General features: G+C 41.8%; 1 protein-coding gene and 1 pseudogene across 3 annotated transcripts in view; both read right to left on the bottom strand.

The window, feature by feature from the left end:
- LOC125431614 (T-cell receptor-associated transmembrane adapter 1) overlaps positions 1–12130 on the bottom strand; it is a 54116-nt gene that overhangs the window by 21386 nt on the left and 20600 nt on the right. For 2 of the 3 annotated variants that reach the window (XM_048494583.1, XM_048494584.1), the window contains one exon: positions 11075–11180. The exons of the other annotated variant lie outside the window; for it this stretch is intronic. The gene's annotated coding sequence lies outside the window, so the exon portion shown is untranslated. The remainder of the gene's footprint in view (positions 1–11074; positions 11181–12130) is intronic. 3 annotated transcript variants of the gene reach the window in all.
- LOC125432228 lies at positions 4405–4523 on the bottom strand (annotated as a pseudogene).

The following is a 12130-nucleotide window of genomic DNA, read 5'->3' as shown; positions in this document are numbered from 1 at the left end:
ACCTATATTTTTGCATTGCATTTATGTACTAGAATCCTAAACCACTATTTCTGATGTAACTATTACTCCCAAATGTTAAGTACATTGTTTATAACTGATGTGGCAGATCATATTTTGTTATTACTGGAACCACTTTAAGTCAGACTGTTTGCCAATTAATATGTATTCCTAAATGATAAAATAAAAATCATTCTTCAAAAAAGACAATGCTGATTTCTACCAGTTCCCCCCTCAAAATTTGGGGAAGCCTCCCCAAAGGTGCCAGGACACAGTACTGATGAGTACCATCACTAAACAAGCCCTGGGGCTTGGCATGCATTAAGTCCCACATTAGGGTTGGTCAATGCTAAAAAAATTCGGTAAAATTCGGATTTGGGTGTTTTGGGGCATAAAATTATTTGTATGCCCGAATCCGAATCATAGCCGATTCGGATATGCCCGAAAATTCGGGTAAATCTGAAAAATTTGGGTCCGTTTTATTATTTTTTTGAATTTTTAGTGTTTTTACACGTTTTGGCCTGCAGGGGACGCAGTTTTAAAGCTAGCAATACCAAAATTTCAAGATATCATCTAGAGACTGTCCTGATGATTCTCCCCAAGTTTGGTGCAGTTTGGTTCAGAGGGGGCAAAGTTATTGACCCTCAAAAGGGGTGCCCCATCCCCCATTGTTTCCAATGGAAGCTAACAGGAGATGGGGGCTACACTTTTGAAGGTCCATAACTTTGGACCCCCTGAACCAAACTTCACCAAACTTGGGGAGTATCATAGGGACAGTACTTGTATGATACCCTGAAATTTTGGTGACAGTAGCTCTAAAACTGCACCCCTCACAGTCACCCAAAGAAATTTCCCCAGATTCTGTGCTCTGTAGTGGCTGGCTGGCTCCATTGCAGCCAATGGGAAATTTCTGTGGGAGGGCTGTGGAGTGCACATTTCTCATGGTAAACCCACAAAACTTTCAGGGTGTCTTCAGGAGAGTCTCTTCATGACACCATCCAGGTTTGGTGACCGTTGCTTCAAGGGGTTCAATGTTATGGGTAGGGTCCATCTCCCACTGCCCCATAAGCAAAGTTCCTCAAACCTGGATGGTGTCATTCAGAGACTCTCCTGAAGATACCCTGAATGTTTTGTGACTGTACCTTGATAAATGTGCACCCCACAGCCCTCCACCAGAAATTCCCCATTGACAGCAATGCAGAAGTCACTGCAGAGCACAGAATCTTGGGCAAATTTTTGGGGGTGCCTGCAGGGGCGCATTTTTAGACATATCAGCACCAAAATATCAGGGTATCATCAGGAGACTGTCCTGTTGACACCCCCCAAGCTTGGTGCAGTTTGGTTTAGGGGGGCCAAAGTTATGGACCCTCAAAATGGTAGCCACCATCTCCTTAGCTCCCATTGGAAACAATGGGGGATAGGGACCCTCTTTGAGGGTCCATAACTTTGGCCCCCCTGAACCAAACTGCACCAAACTTGGGGGGTGTCATCAGGACAGTCTCCTGATGATACCCTGAAATTCGGTGCCACTAGCTTTAAAAAGTCCGGTTTTCATGTTTTACCGCTCCTGCACATGAAGCCTGCTGGAGTGAGTGAGTGGTGAAACACGCAAACCAGCATTTTTAAAGCTAGTGACACCAAACTTTCAGGGTATCATCAGGAGACTGTCCCAAAGTTTGGTGCAGTTTGGTTCAGAGGAGCCAAAGTTATGGACTCTAAAATGTGTAGCCCCCATCCCCTATCAGCTCCCATTGGAAACAATGGGGATAGTTGCACCCCTTTTGAGGGTCCATACCTTAACCAAACTGCACCAAACTTGGTGGGCAACATCATGACAGTCACCTGATGATACCCTGATAATTTGGTGTCGATACATCTCAAAATGCGTCCCCTGCAGGCACCCCCAGAAATTTGCTGAAGATTCTTTGTTCTGCAGTGACTTAGCTGTATTGCTGTCAATGGGGAATTTCTGGTAGAGGGCTGTGAGGTGCACATTTCTGAAGGTATGGTCACAAAACTTTCAGGGTATCTTCAGGAGAGTCTCTGGATGACACCATCCAGGTTTGGGGAATTTTGCTTCAGGGGGCTTAATTCTATGGGACCCAAAAATGGTAGGGCCCATCTCCCACTGCCCCCTGAAGTAAAGTTCCCCAAACCTAGATGGTGTCATCCAAAGACTCTCCTGAAGATACCCTGAAAGTTTTGTGGGTTTACCATGAAAAATGTGCACTCCACAGCCCTCTATCAGAAATTCCCTATTGACAGCAATGCAGCTAAGTCACTGCAGAACAAAGAATCTTGTGCAAATTTCTGGGGGTGCCTGCAGGGGGTGCATTTGTAGATGTATTGGTACCAATATTTCAGTGTATCATCAGAAGACTTTCCTGATGATGCCCTCCAAGTTTGGTGCAGTTTGGTTCAGGGGAGCCAAAGTTATGGACCCTCAAAAGGGTAGCCTCATCTCCTTAGTTCCCATTGGAAAGAATGGGGGATAGGGACACCCCTTTTGGGGGTCCATAACTTTGGCCTCCCTAAGCCAAACTGCACCAAACTTGGAGGGTATCATCAGGACAGTCTCCTGATGATACCCTGAAATTTTGGTGCCGATATGTTTAAAAATGCCCCCCCTGCAGGCCGGAACGTGAAAAAAACACCAAAAAATAAAAACGCAATTCGGCTGGTGATCCGAATCCCATGGATTCGGATCTGTTAAGATTCGGACAGCTCAGATTCGGACCCTGCTCGTCCGAATCCGTCCGAATCTGTGCAGATTCGGTAAAAATCCAGATTCGGACTGTCCGAATCTCCAACCCTATCCCACATTCAACCCCCACCGCCTCAAGTGAAAGGGATCAGTAAATGATGTGAAAAACCTCTGCCTGAGACCTGAGAGAACTGTTGTCAGTCTGCATAGACAATCATGACCTTGAAGGATCAACGGTCTGATTCGATATAAGGCAGCCTCTTGTGTTCATAGTTTGCGAGTGAAATTTTGTACCATTAGTGCTGGATGAGTAAAATACAAAGAACAAAACCCAGTTGTTTTAAATTATCCGAGAAGGTTCTAAAATTGCAGTGAATGTTTTAAACATTGAAACCATAGAGCATAGCTAGATGGGATATGTTTCAATTAACAGATACAAAGACCATGAAACAAAGTTTTAAAGGTACTCCATAAAGCTCTTACTGCTACTCTTGATCATCCATGTGGATCCCAAATGGTCACTGGAGTGAAGGGCTTGTGGACCAGTGGTTCCTCCTTAAAGAAGTTCAAACAGTTCCTAATGGTGCTGCAACCTCTTTGCCAAGTTCAGCCTGCTGTATGCTGTATATTTCTTGTTTTGCTTTGGATAAAAGTTTCCCTGAATAATGCAGGAAATTGAACTGCATATGTTTTTCTGTACAGAGCGATCGCTCAAAATTAATTAGGCAGGATTATGAATTGATAATAGTTATCATTAACATAAAGCTATCCAAGAATGTATGTGTGGGGCTTATGAATTTAAATTATTTTTCCTTAGAACATGAAGCTCCCATTCATCAAAGCAATTTTCACTTGAAGAAAACATATTTGATTTACATATCTGTTCTCAAGTCATGATGCAGGTTTTACAAATCTATTTGTCAGTCTAAAAGATGCCCCCTGTTCAAATTGTGAAGCTTTGGGACAAGGAATCTATTACATGAGATGGAAATACAATAAAAACTTCAGCGCCTCTGATACAAAGCTGATCTATTTTGTAATAATGTTTTTAATATAACTTGAGACTCTATTCATCAAGTGTGCAACTGTGATTTGGTTGCTTCCTAAATAGTAATGAAGCTTCATTTACTTCAGTCTCATTGGAAATTTAGAATTTTAAAATGGCATAAAGATGTAAAAAAGATGTATGTTTCTGAAACTGGAAGTGAATCTGAGCTAAACAAACTGTATCAGAAGTCAGATTTCATAGAAGGATGTTTCTACACATATTTAGTTGTTGTGGAAGTCTAAAAATTCCTTTGCAGTATTTGGTCAATGGCTTAGATACAGGTACCATGATGCTGTCAAATACAATATTGATGTGAATATAGTCAGTGGTGGGATCCAAACATTTTAATAACAGGTTCCGATGGTGGTGGGATTCAAACAGTGGCGCCGTCACACACACACACCTCCATTCCCTATTGGGCATGGAAGTTGCTTTAGTAACCCCTTCTCGGCACTCAGAAAAATTAGTAACCATTTCTAGAGAAGTGGTGAGAACTGGTTGGATCCCACCTCTGAATATAGTCCTATTCCCATTTAGAAGGGGAAATCAATTATATGAATCTGCTCTCCCATCCAAGTACTAACCAGGCTCGCCCCTGCTTAGCTTCCGAGATCAGACTAAATCAGGCGTGTACAGGGTGGTATGGCCATTGGCAAGCCTACAGCACCTTGTATTCCCAGGCAGTCTCCCATCCAAGTACTAACCAGGCCCGACCCTGTTTAGCTTCCAAGATCAGATGAGATCGGGCATGTTCAGGGTGGTATGGCCATGGGGATTCTGCTCTGAAAAGTTCTGCCAACAATTTCATTCCATTTTACATCAAAATCCAGTATGGATTGTGAAATCTGGTGCTGATTTTAAAATGCATATGCATGGAGAAAGATCACTGCCTTATTTTCCCCTGGTATGTAGGAGGAATCAGGAATAAAAATATGAACCCTTTGTTCAGCTAGTGGTCAACAGCAAACCATACGAGATATATGTATCACATGCCCTCAGATTCCAATGAATGAAGGAAAGGTGAAAACGTCATTCCTCTGGAGGAACCATAAAGATGCCTGCTATCACTTCGGATGTCCAAAGCACAGTAGGTCGCTATTTTGCACACTCCAAGTAATCTGGCAAGATGGGATATGTGTATTCATATTCTCTTCCTGTATCAGAGATCTCAGAGCATGTAAACACGACTCTTGATTCCATTCTAGAAATGTATTTATAGTAGAATATACATCATTTATACTCGTGTATAAGTCGAGTTTTTCAGCACATTTTTGTGCTGAAAAACCCCCCTTGACTTATTCATGAGTCAGCTGTATTTTTAAAAAAATATTGTAGGGTTTTTACTTTGTCCAGCCACCAGGGGGCGCAGTTTTTAGGCTAGCAGCACCAAAATTTCAGGATGTCATCAGGTAACACTCCTGATGACACCAGCCAAGTTTGCTAAAGTTTGGTTCAGGGGCTCCAAAGTTATGGACCCCCAAAGGGGGTGCTCCCATCCCTCATTGTTTCCAATGGAAGCTAATAGTAGATGGGTTACATTTTGAGGGTCCATAACTTTGGACCCCCTAAACCAAACTTCACCAAACCTGGGTGTATCATCAGGAGGGTCTCCTAAAGATACTCTGAAATGTTGGTACTGCTAACATAAACATTCCTCCCCTGACAGGTTGTGTGAATGTCCCTTCTAAAATGACACCTGCCATGTGCAATTTTAAAAAATATGTACACTAAAAATAATGAACTATTCTTTTAAAAAGCAGGGTAGTTTTGAGTCACAGTGAACAGGCATGTTCATTCCAGTTTTTATTGTAAGATCCATTGTTTAAAACCCTTCCTTACAAAAAAGCTAAGGTTTTTGTACTTTTAAAGTTATTGTTGATACCATATTGTTCTTGTTGACCCTCTTTTCCACTTACAGAGCTAGTTTACTGTTTTTCTTTGAAAAAAATCAAAAACATTTAACCTACTGATGCTTCAATTAATGTAATTTTATTGGTATCTATTTTTATTTTTGAAATTTACTAGTAGCTGCTGCATTTCCCACCCTCGACTTATACGCGAGTCAATACGTTTTCCCAGTTTTTTGTGGTAAAATTAGGTGCCTCAACTTATACGTGGGTTGACTTACGAGTATATACGGTATATCTCTTCAAATTGGCTGATGACAAATGTACTCATTGATTTCATTTTTTAGTCCACCTTTTTCATAGGCATTTTTCACACGGGCGGAAAACAGCGTCCTGGGAATGGTAAAAACACCATCCCGGGGCGCTGTTTGCACAGCTGGTGATACATCGCAGCAGCGCTATGCACGCCACACTCAAGCGGTGCAAAAAAGTCGCTTTTGAACCTTGCTTAGGGAGCGAGGTTTTTCAAAAGCAGCGTTTTCCACCCAGCAGCAAGTGGAAGGTGGCGTTTTCCCCACGCCAGCCCCAAATGCCTCCTTACCTCCTCCTGGCTTCCGCTGCTCTGTGGAGGCCAGGGGACATGCCTCCTGGCCTCCATCCCTGCAGTCGTCGCTCTGGCCATGGGGGCACGTCACTCTGGCTGTGGGGGCGTGTCCCCTGGCTTCCACAGAGCGACAGAAGCCAGAAGGAGGTAAGGAGGCATTTGGGGGGCTGCACAGCCATGCGGAGCCTGCTCCGCCAGTTGCGCAGCCAGCAGGGCTGTTCGCGTGAATGGCCCCAGGGCTTGCATTAGCATGAACCATGCCGATGCAGCCTCGCCGCTCTGGCCATGCAGAAACGGCCATAGAGTCAAAAGATCCTAATTAAAATCCTCACAGAAACATACCAACACAAAGAGAGAAAGCAAAATACTTAGACATCTGCACTAATAGTGATTGTCCTGAGAGAGAGCATTTCACACCCTTAGTGCCACCAAAAAGTCAAAAAGTCCCTTTGCTAAGCCTCAGCTGACAGAGAACAGAATAGCAAGCTGCAGGTTTTATCCAATATGTTTCCATCCTAGTCAGAAGCTGGAGTTTTAGACTTCCCTAATAAAAAGCAAGGTAATTAGTTAAAAAGGATATGTTCAGTCAGAGATACCACAATTTTTCAGGGAGCTTTAGCTATAATCCTGCACTGCAAGGTTGCCTTAATCCTCTTGAACTCAATGGAATTTAAGTAACTGAACTCTGTGTAGTATTGTAACTACATAGATTACTTAATCCAGTATAGCAAACAGGATTCTCCAGAAGAAAAATGTCCTGTCACTTCAAAAAAAGCTTTAATGGGATATCATTAACCAGAGGATGAAGCTTTTCATGGCATTCAGGTAAATAACATTATCTGGTAAATAATATTTTATTAAGCTTGTGTTAATTTGCTCCACGTTGGGCAATTCTAACAGTAGAAGATCAGATTAATTTTATATTATACTGTGGAAAGCTTATAAACAAGTTCAAAAACATGAACAGTATGGCTAAACAGCAGTATCTAAGGCACATTCGGAGGTGTAAAAGATTTACTTCCAAAATGAAAGTTGTGTCAAAATTACTTAACAAAATAAGAAATAAAAATTCAAGAATTCCTAAATAATTGAATGTAGAGTTCCTAAATTATTTACTAAAATATGTAAAATCATCTGCCTTATTAGAAAAATCAAAAGATATCCAACATAACAAATTTGATTTCTATTTTTTTTTAAAGATAATCCAGGAAATTACAAACTTGCAGGCTGATTTCAAGAGGACAGGTGGTAGGTCTCACTGCTGCTAATACCCTGTCCACATCAGCTTTGGAGAGCAGGCTGAAACAAAAGAAGATGGCCAAGGGGCCTCCAGTTCCTTCACTGACTGCCATCATAGAATTTCATAAATGTCCTATAAGATGCTCTTGTAGCTCTGTCATGAGTTCCTTGCCAAACTCTCTGTAGTTGTCTTCGTTCCGATTTCATCATTGGTATACCAGGAGGGCGGAATTTGTATGGGAGTGAAGTGATGCTGGGGAGTGATCGCCTCAATGACTTCAGACAGCTGGGCATTCCAGTCATCCACCAGTTCATCAAGGCACCCACTGGTAGGCATCAGACCCCACAGAGCATTCCAGATACCTGTTGGATCCATAAGTCTCCATAGGTGGGCATAAGCCCACTGTCTAAGCAGAAGGAGCCATTGATATCCACTCAAACTCTCATAGCAATGTGATCCAAGCACAGCACTCTATCTATAGAGGTTGGAACCACATTAACCCCCCCATCTCAAAGATAAAATCTAGCATGTGGCCTACTTGGTTAGATGACCAATCTGAGATGACCTCCAGCAGATCCACAGGCTGTCTGCCAACACCAGAACACCAGCAAACAGCCAAACTTTCTACAGTGTCCCACACCAGACCAACACAATCAATGCCAGAGATCTTTAATCTGGAAGACTCCCTGAAAGAGAAAGTCTCTGGGACAAGTATTGCCCCAGGCCCTTTCTTTGTGACTGTTGGAGGACCAAGAAACCTGGTGGGTTGAAGTCTTTTAAGGAGACAGTTTCACCCTAACTCAGGTCTTGGTCACGCATGCTAGTCCGTTTTGTACGCTATCGGGTAATCCTGTAAAGAACAGGTCTTGTAATTTATGGACCTGGCATTAAACAACACCAGTATCAGAGAATGAATGAATCAGACCTAAACCCACCACACTCATTTTAACCTATCAGGCAAATTAATTCCTAACTTTTTATGAATGTGAGAAGTTTGTCCATTTTAAATATGTTGGGGGAGTAAATGCTACAGGCATTGGTAGGAATAAAAAAGATGCATCTACAATATATTATTTGTATCCTTGGACCAATTACTTTTTAGTTACATTTAATTAATTTTTAAATTCTGTTGAAATCAATGAGACTTGGGCTCATTCCGCACATGCAAAATAATGCACTTTCAAACTGCTTTCAGTGCTCTTTGAAGCTGTGCAGAATAGCAAAATCCACTTGCAAACAGTTGTGAAAGTGGTTTGAAAACACATTATTTTGCGTGTGCAGAAGGGGCCTTGGTAAATTACACATTCATTGACATCTTAAGCACCTTCTAAGTTAGGGTTCCTGACAGGCTTGGAGAAAAATGTCCCTTTAATAGAAGTTTTCTGAGAGGAAATGGAAAGCTGAAAATTTTCATGAAATAGAAATAAATGACATAGTAAATAATATCCAATGTATTGTCCAATGTAATATCCAATGTAAATAATATCCCATCAATACTATATTAAAGGGATAGTTGGGAAATCTATAAAGGCAATAGTTATAAAGAAAATCTGTGATTGCATTGCACATTGTTTTCTTTAACATTGCAGCCACATCTGGGGGCAGAATTAAAAAATTTTTAAAGCCTTAAAATAAAAGCCATAAAATTTTTAAAAGCCTTCTCCTCATGTCATTTTACTTACTTACTCTGACTGGGAAGAGGTATGAGTGACAACAGGCCATTTAAAAAAAGACTTCTCTTTCAAACAGAAGCTTAATGTTTGGAGTAGTTGAAACTTTATCATTTTTCCTGCCAGGGAGTGCGAAAGAAAGAAAGAAAGAAAGAAAGAAAGAAAGAAAGAAAGAAAGAAAGAAAGAAAGAAAGAAAGAAAGAAAGAAAGAAAGAAAGAAAGAAAGAAAGAAAGAAAGAAAGAAAGAAAGAAAGAAAGTTCTGAGAAGTGGATTTACAATACCTTTTCGAATGCCATGGCCTTTAACCTAAATTAGTCCCTTTCCCTGAAATTAAAAGAGGAAGGAAAAATTTTCAGATGTCTCCTGAGAACCCATTGGCAATCCACATATAGGACACAGAAGTCTTTATTATTCTGCAGACTGTTATTTAATATTGATGGTTTACATGAATGCAAGGGAAGAAACTTTCCATTCATGTTCTAAATGCTATTTCTTCCCTATTTTGTCTCAATATTAATTTAAAATACTTACTGTGTGCTAAGCGGAATGATTTACTATTTCACTTAAAATCAAAATTAAACTGAAATCCTCCTGATCTAGACTGGACCTAGTTTTTAAACGACCCATAGGAATGGACAGTGGAGGCAGGAAAGTATGCCCCCTTTCGGAATCTGCTCCCTGAAGTTAAAGCCAGACTGAGAAGGAGGAGGAGATCATTAGGATGGTTCCTACAGTCACAAACAACCTTAAGATTTCTTACTTACATAGCCTCCTTGAAGTTTTCTCATGTATGTTTCTAGGGGAGACTCCACTTAGGATGTAGTGTTTAGTGGATCACATGAACCTGCCTTATACTGAGCTAGATCAGGGCGTCTGTCAAAATCAGTTCTGGATAGTCTTTCAGGCAGCAGCTCCAAGATCTTAGGGTCTTTCACACTGACTATGACCTCTGATCCTTTTAGCTGGAGATACTGGGCATTGAACCTGTGACCCTCTGTATGCAAAGTAGATGCTCTGCATATTGTCAAAGGCTTTCACAGCTGGAATCAAGCTGGCTGTTGTGGCATCTTATCATGATATCTCTTTGAAGATGCCAGCCATAGATGCGGGCAAAACGTTAGCAGCAAAAAAGACCAAACCGCAACAAAATAGCCTGGAAACCCCACAACAGCCAGTAGATGCTCTGCCATTTTGCCAAGGCTCCTCACAAAGGAATTGCTTTCTAAAACACAGGTCGCTGCCTAGCACAACAAATCAAGTCAGGAGGAGAACATTGCTGCAAATGAAAACATAATGTTAAGAAACCACCTGAAATTAGGGGGGAAAGGTCTTCTATTCCTTCTATTCCTTCTATTCCTAAGAACTTACGGTAATAATTACAGTGCATAAATTAAATTAGGATTATGAGTTCCACTGCTTAGCATAGACCAACATTTCTGTGATTGAAAATAACACACGAGTCACATTTTTGCACTGCTCTTTGAGCTGAATTGCTTCTTTATTTGCACTTCTGTGGTTATACTATTATTCACTAGTATCATGACAAAAAAAACTTATTTACAAGCTATTGATAAAGTTATTGGAGAACTTCGCTGATAGGTGACAATATATAAGGAAGTGCAGGCATATCATTGAATGCTTTTGATTCCTAAATCGTCTGGGGAAGGGAACATTTTAAAACAATACGTCTTTTACCTTATGGTTTTATATTAGGCAGAGTCATATTGCCATCTAGAGGCTCAATAAAAGTTTCAAATGAGCAGCAATATGAAAGATCCCAACCTAGTCAATAAAAAGTGCAGTTTTTTAGATTTTGCTGATAAACATCCCAGTGTCTTCCCTTAGGCTGTTTTTTTGTGCAAGGAATAGTGCATTTTCTCATTATTCAGCCTGAAAAATGCAATATTCCCTAGGGTGCTAGTGTGTCCAGAGAAATTGCCCAGGCTGCATGCAATGGAGCTACCTGAAAGTCACAGGAAGTCAAGGGATGGTGTCTGTGATATAAACTGCTGACAAGCAATGCAACTCCGCCTGCCTTTGCCAGTGCTGCTGCTCCAAAAGAGTTCAGCCTACCAAGAGAAACATAAAGGGAATCAAATAATCAACTCTATATTAAAGAGAAAACAAAAGGGAAAGCCTTCAAGGAATGCAAAAACAAAGTACACTATTATTTATTTATTTATTGGTTATATTTCTATACCGCCTTCCCCTGAAGGGCTCAGGGCGGTGAACAAAACAGAATAGAGCACATAAATCAAAGCTAAAATCCAATAAATATTAGGTAATTTTTAACTCTATATAAATAACCCCATCCTATTAAAACGCAGCATTATAAAAATCAGCATAAAGATGGCGCCTACTATCAAGTTCCCTAAAACAAAAAGGGGGGAGGGGGACAGCAGGACCCACTGATGTTCTGTGGGGGGCCCATCAGCAGCCGGCCTCCCCAAAGGCCCGGCGGAACAGCTCGGTCTTACAGGCCCTGTGGAACTCATTAAGATCCCGCAGGGCCCGGACAGCTGGAGGGAGAGCTTTCCACCAGGCCGGGGCCAGAGCTGTAAAGGCTCTGGCCCGGGTGGAGGCTAGCCGCATCATTGAGGGGCCAGGGATCACCAGTAAATTGGCCTCTGCCGAGCGCAGAGACCGATTTGGGACGTATGGGGTAAGACGGTCCCGCAGGTATGGAGGCCCCAGACCGCGTAAGGCGTATGGTGTGTATGGTGTGTGTTAAATGCCCTCAAATCACGTCCAACTTGTAGCAACCCTGTAAATAAATTAACTTTTAAAAATCCAATCAATAACAGCCTTGCTCAAGTCTTGCAAATTGAAGGCCATGGTCCAAATTTGTGTTTGAGGTGGAGGAAAGCCAGGCAGGAGAATGGAAGGGGCGGGGGAAGACCAGGCAGAGGGAGGGGAGGTGTTTCCAGGGCAGCAGGGCAGTGGGCAGCAAAGTGCCACTGGCCAGTGGGCCCAGGTTTGTGTTTGGGGCAGAGGAGTCATGCAGGGAAATGGAAGATAT

Source organism: Sphaerodactylus townsendi, linkage group LG04, assembly GCF_021028975.2.
Source record: "Sphaerodactylus townsendi isolate TG3544 linkage group LG04, MPM_Stown_v2.3, whole genome shotgun sequence".
Taxonomy (NCBI): Eukaryota; Metazoa; Chordata; class Lepidosauria; order Squamata; family Sphaerodactylidae; genus Sphaerodactylus; species Sphaerodactylus townsendi.
The sequence above is the reverse complement of the archived record's forward strand: the minus strand, read 5'-3'. Positions and strand labels throughout refer to the sequence as shown.